This window comes from Rhinopithecus roxellana, chromosome 1 (assembly GCF_007565055.1).
Source record: "Rhinopithecus roxellana isolate Shanxi Qingling chromosome 1, ASM756505v1, whole genome shotgun sequence".
Classification (NCBI taxonomy): Eukaryota; Metazoa; Chordata; class Mammalia; order Primates; family Cercopithecidae; genus Rhinopithecus; species Rhinopithecus roxellana.
In genome coordinates, this window is record NC_044549.1 from 181,779,788 (window position 1) to 181,791,806 (window position 12,019).

At 43.7% G+C, this 12,019-nt stretch overlaps 1 pseudogene; it reads left to right on the plus strand.

The window, feature by feature from the left end:
• Nucleotides 1-1,794: 1,794 nt before the first annotated feature.
• On the plus strand, nucleotides 1,795-4,210 carry LOC104675059 (annotated as a pseudogene).
• The last annotated feature ends 7,809 nt before the right edge of the window (nucleotides 4,211-12,019 follow it).

A 12,019-nucleotide genomic window follows, 5' to 3' on the forward strand; every position in this document is an offset into this window, starting at 1 on the left:
GGAAGGATGAGGTGGGAGAGATTGCTTGAGCCCAGGAGGTGGGGACTGTAGTGAGCCAGGATCATGCCATTACACTCCACCCTGGGTGACAGAAAGAAATCCTGTTTTTAAAAAAATAAATAAGGCCAGGCACAGTGGCTCATGCCTGTAATCCCAGCACTTTGGGAGGCTGAAGCAGGTGGATCACAAGGTCAGGAGTTCAAGACAAGCCTGGCCAACATGATAAAACCCTGTCTCCACTTAAACTACAAAAATTAGCCAGGCTTGGTGGCAGGCACCTGTCATTCCAGCTACTCAGGAGGCTGAGGCAGGAGAATTGCTTGAACCCTGGAGATGGAGGTTGCAGTGAGCCAAGATTGCACCACTGCATTCCAGCCTGGGCAACAGAGCAAGACTCTGTCTCAAAAATAATAATAATAAATAAATAAATAAATAAATAATAAATAAAAGTGAGCATCCTTCCTGATTTTTAAGAAACTCCCTGTCAGTAGTTGTTAGTGAGCTAATCTCCACAGGTTACAAGACAGACCTCTAGGGGGCAGTGTTGTCCAAACTCCACGGGCCAGCCTGCTGGTCTCAGGGGGACCCATCTTGAGTAACCTATTATGTACTATGTTCATGGAACCTAAGGCATCATTGATTAAAAGAGATACCATTACTGGATGTGCCACTAAAAATGAAACTACTCCAGATACAAGTCTATTAGACCCCAGATAAAGCTGAGACACTAAAGGCCTCTGTGGAGGGGGTCCACGAGAAATACACAGAAAAAAGAGAGAAAGAAAGGGACATGCACAGTAGGACAGCAAGAGAAGCTGCATGTTTCAATTTTGCCATAGACGGAGGAAGTGAAATATCTTCCCTCATAATTTGAATCAAAAGTTGGTTCTCATGCAGTTTTCTGGTACTACTTGTGCCATCAAAAAAACCTCAGAGAATATTATTTAATGTACAAATGCATCTCAGCTTATGATGATGTTATGTCCTGATAAACCATCAGAAGGTGACTATATCATAAGTCAACTTTATCCAGTTGTAAGTTGAGGCACACACTGAATGCATATTGTTTTCACACTATCATGAAGTTGGAAAATCACAAGTTGAAACATGGTAAGTCAGGGACCATCTGTAGTTTCACATTATTATGAGTTCCTTGGCAAGGGTAGAACACAAAGCTTATATAATTTGATGCCCTGTTTTAAAAAGGAAATACAAAATATCTTACTCTTGCAAATTTTATAAAAACCTATGATGAGGCTGAGTGTGTTGGCTCACATCTGTGATCCCAGCGCTTTGGGAGGCTGAGGCAGGCAGATCACTTGAGGCCAGGAATTTGAGACCAGCCTGGCCAACATGGCTAAACTGCATCTCTCTACTAAAAACAAAAAAAAAATTAGCTGGGTGTGGTGGTGTGTGCCTGTAATCCCAGCTACTCTGGAGTCTGAAGCATGAGAATCACTTCAACCTGGGAGGCAGAGGTTGCAGTGAGCTGAGATAGCAACACTGCACTCCAACCTGGGCAACAGAGTGAGACTGTCTCAGAAAAAAATATATGTAATTTGATCCCATGAAGCTGTGAGGAGGAACCCTTTCAGGGCCTTGGAAGGACCATGCAAATGAGAGACCCTGAAGCTTTACTCTCATTGGTAAATCACTCTGTGCCCCAAGTGACAGGCAGAAGCAAAGAAAAGTCCTCTAAAAATGAAGGCAATTTTAATCTAGACAACAGGAATCATAACATACCATCAACTATTATTGTATCCTGGCTTCAGAGATGTTAAAGTACACAACGGTATGCTTCTTAGGAGCAGTGAAATACGGTACTTCAAAAAGAAAAAGATAATGTAGATTCTGACCCTGACTTGGCTAAGACAATAACAACAATGACAACGATGATAGCTGTCATTTCTCAAGCTCCTACAGTGTGCCTGCCTTCTCACAAACTTTTTTTCTTTTCCTCACATGAGCTTAATCCCACCACCAAAGACTTGAAAGATGTAAGGTGGTGATTCCTACCAAATCCACAATTAACTCACTTGTTTGATCAGAGTACAAATCAAGTAGGTCATGGAAAATGACCACAGATTATTACAGACTAATCCAGTGGTGAGGTGAATCACAACCAGAATTGCAGAGGTGGTATTTTTACTGGAGCAAATCCACACAGCCCCTGGCAGCTGGTGTGCCACTATTGACCTGGCAACTGCTTTATCCTGCCCACCCCCACCTTAATCCTCTCATGCCCTGTTGTGGCAGGGACAGCAGTATACTTTTCCTGTCCTGCCTCCGGGCTATGTCGGCTTGCCTGCACTTGGTCAGAATGTAATCTGGAGGGACCCAGAAGCCCAATCTGATCCATTACATGTCTTTATCATGCTAATTGGACCCGGACAGCCCCAAAGAGCTAGCACCTAAATGCCTTAGTAAATTACCTGCGTGCCAGAAAACGGGAGATAAAGCCTGACAATATTCAGGAGTCTGCCACATGCGTGAAGCCTCCAGAGTCCAGTGGCCTGGGCTTTGTTGGGATAGACCTTCTAACATGAGATTCAAGTTGTACTTTACACCAGAAAGAGCCATGAAGAAAGAGATACAAAGCTTGATTCTCAGAAGTAACACAAACCAGATTTGAGTATCTGTTGCTGTAAACCACTAACTCAAGTAACCCTTAAGTGTATAAGGTTTTTGGTTTTTGTTTTTGAATTTTTATTTTGACGTAATTTCAGGCTTACAGAGCAGTTGAAAGAATAGTTGAAGAATTGCCATATACCTTTCACAAATGTTAACATTTTCATAGGCAGATAGAAGCAAATATTTTTAAGTTGAAGAAGTTAAGTTTCTTTTCTACTTATTTAGTTCTAGGAATTTTGACTGATAGACATTGACTGCTGGCTGACCAAGGTGATCTGTGGTGGTTGGTGGCATGTTGATGGCTAAAGCAGGTGATGTGCAGTGGGGTAAGGGTGTGTCATAGTGACCACTTGGATGGGCCAGCAGGGCCAGGTGTAACGAGACACTGCCATGGAGTTTCTTCCCCCAGATACAGTGTGGCCTGGGTGGAGGCCATGGTGCAACCCTCTGGTACTGAGGAGCCCACACTGTGCAGAGCCTGCCCTGCCTATGCACTGGTGCCAATGACCCAGCCAGGCCTGATTTAGCCCCACCAGGCAGGGAGCAATGGCCCGTCTCAAGCATGGAGCTCCCTCCCTGATACAGGAAGCTGTTGGAGAACTGGAGCTTTGAAGCCATCAATTCGCAGCTAACTGTAGAGAGCAAAGATACCCACATTATCGGCAGGATTGAGAGCTACTCACGTAAGAAAGCGAGAGACTACAAACACTGGTGCAAGCTGTTCTGATAGGAGGGCAGCCTGCGTACTGAAGGCTCTCTCCCCATCCCAGACCTGGGGCCTCAGCTCCAGCAGCCTGAGCAAGAACCAACATGGCAAGGACGAGGACCCCTCAGGGACAAGTGCAATTGCAAGATCCTCTTCCACTTGATTGTCTTGCTTAGCGAGTCCTTTCAGGCCTATGACCTCAGCACAGCCCACAGCCGTGGGTTCAGCTGGAAGCCCAGCCTCAGCTGGGTGGTGAATGCAGTCAACTACAGTCTGTTCTCAGCTGCATGGAGGGACATCAAGGTCCTAAGACACAGCTGTGGAACACAGTGGATGAGGAGATCTGCCTGGCTTAATGGGACACCTACAGCTATAACCCAGACTTAGACCCAGACCCCTTCAGGGAAGAAGATACCCTCTGGTCCTTCGACGACTTCTTCTACCACAAAGGGAGCAAATTGTCTTCTTCAGCCACCACTCCATTAGCAGCTCCACCTACACACCCTCAGAGGCAGGCAACAAGATGGACATGGAACTGGGGCAGGAGGAGGAAGAGAAAGAAAGCAGAGGCAGAGGCAGTGAGGATAGGGCTGAAGAGACCAGACCATGGAGGACAGGGTCCCAGTGATGAGGAGGAGCACAGGCCCCAGCTTCATCCAGCTTCAACCAGTGCCTGGACCTGCCCACCTGAGAGCCCCTGAGGCCTCCCCAGTTGCAGGCCAGACCCTGGTGCTGCCAGAGTCTCAGCACTGCCCAAGGCCACGCCTGCCTAGCCCTTTGGCTCCAGCCTGTTGGTGTCCACTCAACCCCATAGGCTTCTGCTGCCCACACTGTGGCTGGACTAGACAGTGCAGGACCTGCTGCCAAGAGTAACCACCTTGCCCAAACAAACTGCCACAGGCAGGGACAGCTAGACCACAGAGTTTATTTTCGTATTTCTGCTGGGCCTGCACACACCAGCCCAAAGGGCTTATGACCAGAGGCCCCAGAGGTCATGAGCTCTAGTCTTGGGCCAGCTCTTGGCACCCGCCTGTACCCCACCTCACCCATCTGGTTGCATGCAGTGAGTGTCACTTTGCTGCAGCTCATTGCTTTCCAGTAAAAATGTCTGTGACTTAAAAAAAAATTGAGACAAAAATTTAAAAATTTTATAACATGGTCATGAATGCTGGCAACCTCACCTCCACCAGCACCCCACCCCAGCTGCCACCATCGCCAGTGCAAGTGCAAACACAGCACCAGCAACCCCACAGCTGCCAGTGCCCCAGCCCCCATTCTCCCCCCCCACCAATGCACCACCGCCGCCACTGGCATGAGCACGTACAGGAACACCGCCTCTCCAGTTCTGCCGGAACCCCGCCCCAGCTAACACGTGTGCACCGCCATGCTGCTGCAGCTGCTGCCAGACATTAGTAAGCACAGATCTCACTGACACCACCCTGACCAAGTGCTTTGGCTAGCACCTTCCATCATAGTGCTGTGGCCAGCAGACTGGGAACAACTCGGCCCCTCCAGTAGAACAGATTCCTAACCTTGAGGGTTCAGAGAACACAGCCAGGTGCCCAGCACCAGCCCCCCAGAGTTAGAGCACACAGCTCAGGAGTGCTGAGCAGAGCCTGGGCCCCCTAAAATCTTCCAGAAATGAAGCAAGTCAACCAAACCCACCATATAACCACAATCAAACCAAGATCATCAAAGAAGATAAAAGCAGAAAACCTATTCAAAGCACAACAACTTCAAAAATTGAAGGAACATCAGCCCACACAGATGAGAAAGAACTAGTGCAAGAACTCCGGTAACTCAAAAACCAGAGTATCTTCTTACCTCCAAACCACCACACCAATTCCCTCGCAATCGTCCCTAGCCAGGCTGAAATGGCTGAAATGACAGACATAGAATTCAGAAAATGGATAGGAATGAAGATCACTGAGATTCAGGAGAAAGTTGAAACCCCATCCAAGGAATCTAAGGAATCCAATAAGATGCTACAGGAGATGAAAGATGACATGGCTATTTTAAGAAAAAAGTAAACTGATCTGATAGACCTAAAAAACTCACTTCAAGAATTTAGTAATACAATCTCAAGTATTAATAGCAGAATAGACCAAACTGAGGAAAGACTCTCAGAGCTTAAAGACCAGTTCTCCAAAATAACTCAGTCAGACAAAAATAAAGAAAAAAGAATTTAAAAGTATGAACAAAACCTCCAAGAAATATAGGTTATGTAAAGAGACCAGATCTACAGTTCACTGGCATCCCTGAAAGAGAAGGAGAGAAAGCAAGCTACTCAGAAAACGTATTTGAGGATATTGCCCATGAAAATTTCCCTAACCTTGCTAGAGGCCAACATTCAAATGCAGGAAATGCAGAGAACCCCTGCAAGACACTCCACAAGATGACTATCCCCAAGACACATAATCATCAGATTCTCTAAGGTCAAAATGAAGGAAAAAGTTTTGAAGGCAGCTAGAGAGAAAGAGCAGGTCACCTACAAAGGAAACACCATTAGGCTAACAGTAGGCCTTTCAGTAGAAACCGTACAGCCAGAAAAGATGGGGGGTCTATATTCAGCATTATTTTTTAAAGAAATTCCGGCCAGGCACAGTGATTCACACCTGTAATCCCAGCACTTTGGGAGGCCAAGGCAGGTGGATCACCTGAGGTCAGGAGTTTGAGACTGCCTGACTAACACAGTAAAGCCCCATCTCTACTAAAAATACAAATATTAGCTGAGCATGGTGGTGGGCACCTGTAATCCCAGCTACTCGGGAGGCTGAGGCAGGAGAATCACTTGAACCCGAGGTGGAGGTTGCTGTGAGCCAAGATAGCGCCATTACACTCCAGCCTGAGTGACAGAGTGAGACTCCATCTCAAAAAATAAAATAAATAAAATAAAAAAGAAATTCCAACCAAGAATTTCATATTCAGCCAACTAAGCCTCATAAGTGAAGGAAAAATAAGATCCTTTTCAGAGAAGTAAATACTAAGGGAATTTGTTACCCTTATATAATATTCTATAATGGTAAAGGTTTCAATTCAACAAGAAAACCTAACTATGCTAAATACATATCCACTCCACACAGGAGCACCCAGATTCATTAAAAAAGTTCTTGCAGACCTAAGAAGAAATTCAGATAACCACACAATAATAGTGGGAGACTTCAACACCCCATTGACAGTATTAGACAGATCATCAAGGCAGAAAACTGGTAAAGATGTTCGGGACCCGAACTAACACAACCAAATGGACCTAACAGACACAACAGAACTCCTTATCAGAAGTGACAGAAAGACACTCCCACTATAATAGTCTCCCGCTATTACTGTGTGGTGACAAAGACTCTATCTCTAAAAATAAAACATAAAAAATAAATCAAGAAATTAGCGTTGGTGATAATATTATTATCCACTCTAAATAATTCTATTCAGATTTTGCCAGATGTCTCCATAATGTCCTTTAGAACAAAAGAACATTTTAGATCATGAGTAACGTTCAGTTGCCATGTCTCTTTAGTCTACTTGAATCTGCAGAAGTCCTCAGTCTTTCCATCTGCATTTCATGACATTGGCATTCTGACAAACACAAATGTATTAGTTTCCTAGGCCGGCCATAACAAATGATTACAAACTAGATGGCTTTAAACAGCACAAAGTTATTTTCCCACTGCTCTGATAGCTAGAAGTCTAAAATCAAGGTGTCAGCAGGGCTGTGCTCCCCTGGAAACGTGTAGGGGTATCTTTTCTTGCCTGTTCCCAGTTTCTGGTGGTTGCCGGCAGCCCCTGGTGTGCCTTGGTTTGCAGCTGCAGCCCTGCAGCCCCTGCCTCTGTCCTCACTTGATATTCTCCCTTTGTGTGTCTGTGTCTCTGTGTCTTGTCTTCTCTTCTAATAAGGATACCTGTCATATTGGATTAAAGGCCCATTCTCCTCTAGTGAGACCTCATCTTAAATTAATTACATCTGCAACAACTCTTATTTCCAAATCAGGTCATGTTCTGACATACTGGGGATTCGAACTTCAACATATCTTTTTTGGGAGTCACAGTTCGACCTGTCTCAACAGAGCAGTTATTTTATAAAATACTCCTCAATTTGAGTTCTGGTATTTCCTCAGGTTAGATTCAAGTTGCACACTTTCGGTTGGAATACCGTAAAACTCACCAGGAGGCATGTGATATCAATATGTCCCTCTCCTGGTGATATTAATTTTGTTTACTGGGTTAAGGTGACGTGTGCCAAACTTCTCCACTATAGAGTTACTGTTTTTCCATTTGTAATTAGTAAGTATCTTGTGAAAAAATACTTTTAGTTTATCTTGAGTAAATACTATTATTCCTCAAACTTTCTCTCCCAGGAGTTTTAGTTTTAGCGTCAATTGATGATTCCTGCCCAAGTCAATTATTACTTTTATGTTTGCCATATGGTGAGTTTCAAATTCCATCCATCATTTCTTCTATATTTTTTAGTTGGCTTTCTTCTACAAGAAAAAATGTTCTGGCCGGGCATGGTGACTCACGCCTGTAATGCCAGCACTTTGGGAGGGTGAGGCGGGAGGATCACCTGAGGTCGGGAGTTCGAGACCAGCCTGATCAACATGGAGAAACCCGTCTCTACTAAAAATACAAACTTAGCTGGGCATGGTGGCACATACCTGTAATCCCAGCTACTCGGGAGGCTGAGGCAGGAGAATTGCCTGAACCTGGGAGGTGGAGGTTGTGGTGAGCTGATACTGCATCATTGCACTCCAGCCTAGGCAGCAAGAGTAAAACTCCATCTCAAAAAAAAAAAAAGAATGTTCCTTCCTTTCTCCCCTATTTGTGTGTATGTGTGTGTGTGTCTGTGTGTGTTTATATCAGCATGAACACATGGAGGGGCTGCAAGTTTTGAGCAGGGCCTAGAGCAAAAAGGCATCTGTAGCAAGCTGAGGTGTGGAGCCAGCTGCCTGCCACTGTACCTATGACCAGCACACCCAACAATTGTGGAAGTATCTGTTGCAGACAAAGGTAACACATAGAACCCTTGGCATGCCACAGTAGGAGAATAACAGTCGTAGAATGTTTGAGAAAGGCTGTGTCCACCTTTGTTGTCAGTTAATCTCCACTAAAAAGCAGCTCCTGAAACCTCATGGACTGAGCACTTGGCTTCAGGACCTACTCTGTACCTGGGCTGTGTGAACGGGCGCTCCTCCTGCTGAACGCCAGTGTATTCCAGCAATAGGGAGCACCAGCAGGAGAATGAGGGGCGAAAGAGAGTGAGGTCAGTGTATTTATTGCCCTGCCCCTCCCTGCAGCATCACCGCAGGCCAGTTCTGATGATGAACCAAGGAAAAAATATCAATCCTGTGATATTTCTACCAAAAATGCGTAATCCAAATCTAATCCTGAGAAAACATCAGACTAGCTCAAATGGAGGGACAGTCTACAAAATCATTGGCCTATACGACCCAAAAAACATCAAGCTTATAAAAGACAAGAAAAGACTGAGGAACTGTGCAGATTAAAGAAAACTAAAGAGACCTGACAACTCGATGCAAACCATGAGTCTGGATTGTATCCTGGACCAGAAAATGGTTTTCTTTTGTATAAAGGATACATTTCGGACAATTGATGGAATTTAAACAAGGTCTGTAAGTTAGATAATAATATTGTATCAGTGTTTATTTCCTAATTTTCTTCTAACTGTATAAAAGATTAGGCTCATGCTACAAATGCTGCTTTTGTTGTTGTTTTTGATTTTTTTTTTTTTTTCTGAAACAGAGTCTTGCTCTGTCACCCAGGCTGGAGTGGAGCAGTGCAATTTCAGCTCACTGCAGCCTTGACCTCCCCAGCTCAGTCGGTCCTCCCATCTCAGACTCTCAAGTAAGGGACTACAGGTATGCCCCACCACACCAGGCTAATTTTTCTTTCTTTTTTTTTTTTTTTTTTTTTTTTGTAGAGGTGGAGTTTCACCATGTTGCCCAGGCTGGTCTCAAATTCCTGCATTTAAGTGATCCACCCACCTCGGCTCCACAAAGTGCTGGGGTTACAGGTTTGAGCCACCACATCTGGCCTTAATTTTTAAATACAGACGGAGTCTCATATGTTGTCCAGGCTAGTCTTGAAGTCCTGGGCTCAATCAATCCTCCCACCTCGGCCTCCCAAAGTTCTGAGATTATGGAAATGAGCCACCATGCCCAACTTATGCTGCTTTCTAAAAAAATTGAGTCTTCAGTTTAATTTCACTTGAGTTTAACACAAAAAAATGAAATTAAATACATTTTTTTCACCTTAGGAAACATTGGTTGTTATAGGATTCTTCTGTTCCCATAGGTTTAAAAAAAAATGAAAGCTGTTAAGAGTTTGGAATGTTACATGTTACTTTTAAGTGCATGCTTCAGTTTTACATAGTATCAATTGTCTCTATACTATAAAACATGTAATTATTGGCATAGGTATATTTCTTTCCTTTCCCTTCTCTTTCACTCTTGTTTTTTGCTCATATCATTTTTACTTTATCAAGCTTTATAGTCCCGACATGGTGGCTCACACCTGTAATCTCAGCACTTTGGGAGGCTGAGGTGGGCAGATCACCTGAGGTCAGGAGTTCGAGACCAGCCTGGTCAACATGGTGAAACCCTGTCTCTACTGAAAAAACAAAAATCAGCCGTGCCTGGCTGATTAGCATCATTCTTAGTCAATTCTTCCAAATAAATGCTATGTTTTTTCTGCCTAAAAATTATCTTCTTTTTTCTTCTTGGGGTACTTGTTTTGCATTATATCTCTGAACATATTTTTCTAGTTTTATTTGTCAGACTCTGTACTTCAAAGCCACCAAAGGATTATCTTTGCCCTTTTCTATGTCTATCATTTTCTTTCTATATCAAAAATTTTTTTTCTGGCCGGGTGCAGTGGCTCATGCCTGTAATCCCAGCACTTTGGGAGGCCAAGGTGGGTGAATCAGGAGTTCAAGACCAGCCTGGCCAACATGGTGAAATCCCATCTCTACTAAAAATACAAAAAATTATCTGGGTGTGGTGGTGGGCGCCTGTAATCCCAGCTACTTGGGAGGCTGAGGCAGGAGACTCGCTTGAGCCTGGAAGGCGAAGATTGCAGTGAGTAGAGATCGTGCCATTGCACTCCAGCCTGGGCAACAAGAGTGAAACTCTGTCTGAAAAAATAAATAAATAAGTAAATAAGTAAATAAATAAATAAATTTTTCTAACCAACCAGGGAACTATTTAAAAATAATAATAAATAAATTTAAATTAATTTTTTTCTCTCTTTTCTCTGTATTAATTGTGATTACCAGCCAGGCATGGTGGCTCATGCCTGTAATCTCAACATTTTGGGAGGCCAAGGTGGGAGGATTACTTGAGGATATGAGTTCAAAACCAGCCTAGGCAACATAACAAGATCCTGTCTCCACAAAAAGCAATACAAAAATATTAGCCAGGCATGGTAGCACCAACCTAGAGTCCCAGCTACTCAGGAGGCTGAGTGGGGGAGGATCACTTGCGCCCAGGAGTTCCAGGCTGCAGTGAACTATGATTGCACCACTGCACTCAGGCCTGGGCAACAGAGTGAGACCCTGTCTCAAAAGAAAGAAAGAAAAGAAAGAAAGAAAGAAAGAAAGAAAGAAAGAAAGAAAGAAAGAAAGAAAGAAAGAAAGAAAGAAAGAAAGAAAGAAAGAAAGAGAAAGAAAGAGAAAGAAAGAGAAAGAGAAAGAAAGAGAAAGAAAGAGAAAGAAAGAGAAAGAAAGAGAAAGAAAGAGAAAGAGAGAAAGAGAGAAAGAGAGAAAGAAGGAAGGAAGGAAGGAAGGAAGGAAGGAAGGAAGGAAGGAAGGAAGGAAGGAAGGAAGGGAAAGAAAAGTGGTTGTCTCCACCAAAATTGAACTTCCAGCCATGTCTATTCAGTTTCTAACTATATTGTTTATTATATAACTAATAATGTTAATTTTTCTTTAGCTCTGCAATATCCTCTTGAACACATTCTGTTGTCTTAGCTTATCATCTCATAGATCGTATTATTTTAAAATGACATTCTGTGTGGGGTTTTTTTGGATGTTTTGTTTTATATTTTTGTTTTGTTTTGTTTTTTGTTTTGTTTTGTTTTGTTTTTGAGACAGAATCTCACTCTCATTGCCCAGGCCGGAGTGCAGTGGCACAATCTCAGCTCACTGCAACCTCCACCTACTGTGTTCAAGCAATTCTCCTGCCTCAGCCTCCCGAGTAGCTGGGATTACAGGCACCTGCCACCACGCCTGGCTAATTTTTCTATTTTTTAGTAGAGACAGGGTTTCACCATGTTGGCCAAGCTGGTCTCAAACTCCTGACCTCAGGTGATCCACCCGCCTCACCCTAAGTGCTGGGATTATAGGCATGAGCCACCGTGCCTGGTCTGTTCTATGTGTTCTTATAGTACAAAGCATTTGTGGAAAACACGCCCTTGTTAGAGAGTGGTATGTCCTTCTGTCCTGGTATCTTTGTATGCCTTTTGCATTCTAATCATTTATTCAACATATATTTGAGTACCTACTACTGTAAGACAGTTTTTGGGCTCTGGTGATACCACAAAATAGAAAAAGTCCTCATTTTCATGGTGCTTATACTGTGTGTGTATGCTGGTGTGTGTACATAGTGTGTGTGTTGTGGAGGTATTTGGGTTTGCTATAATATGTTTACAGGGTTACTACACGTTTTTTGCCAC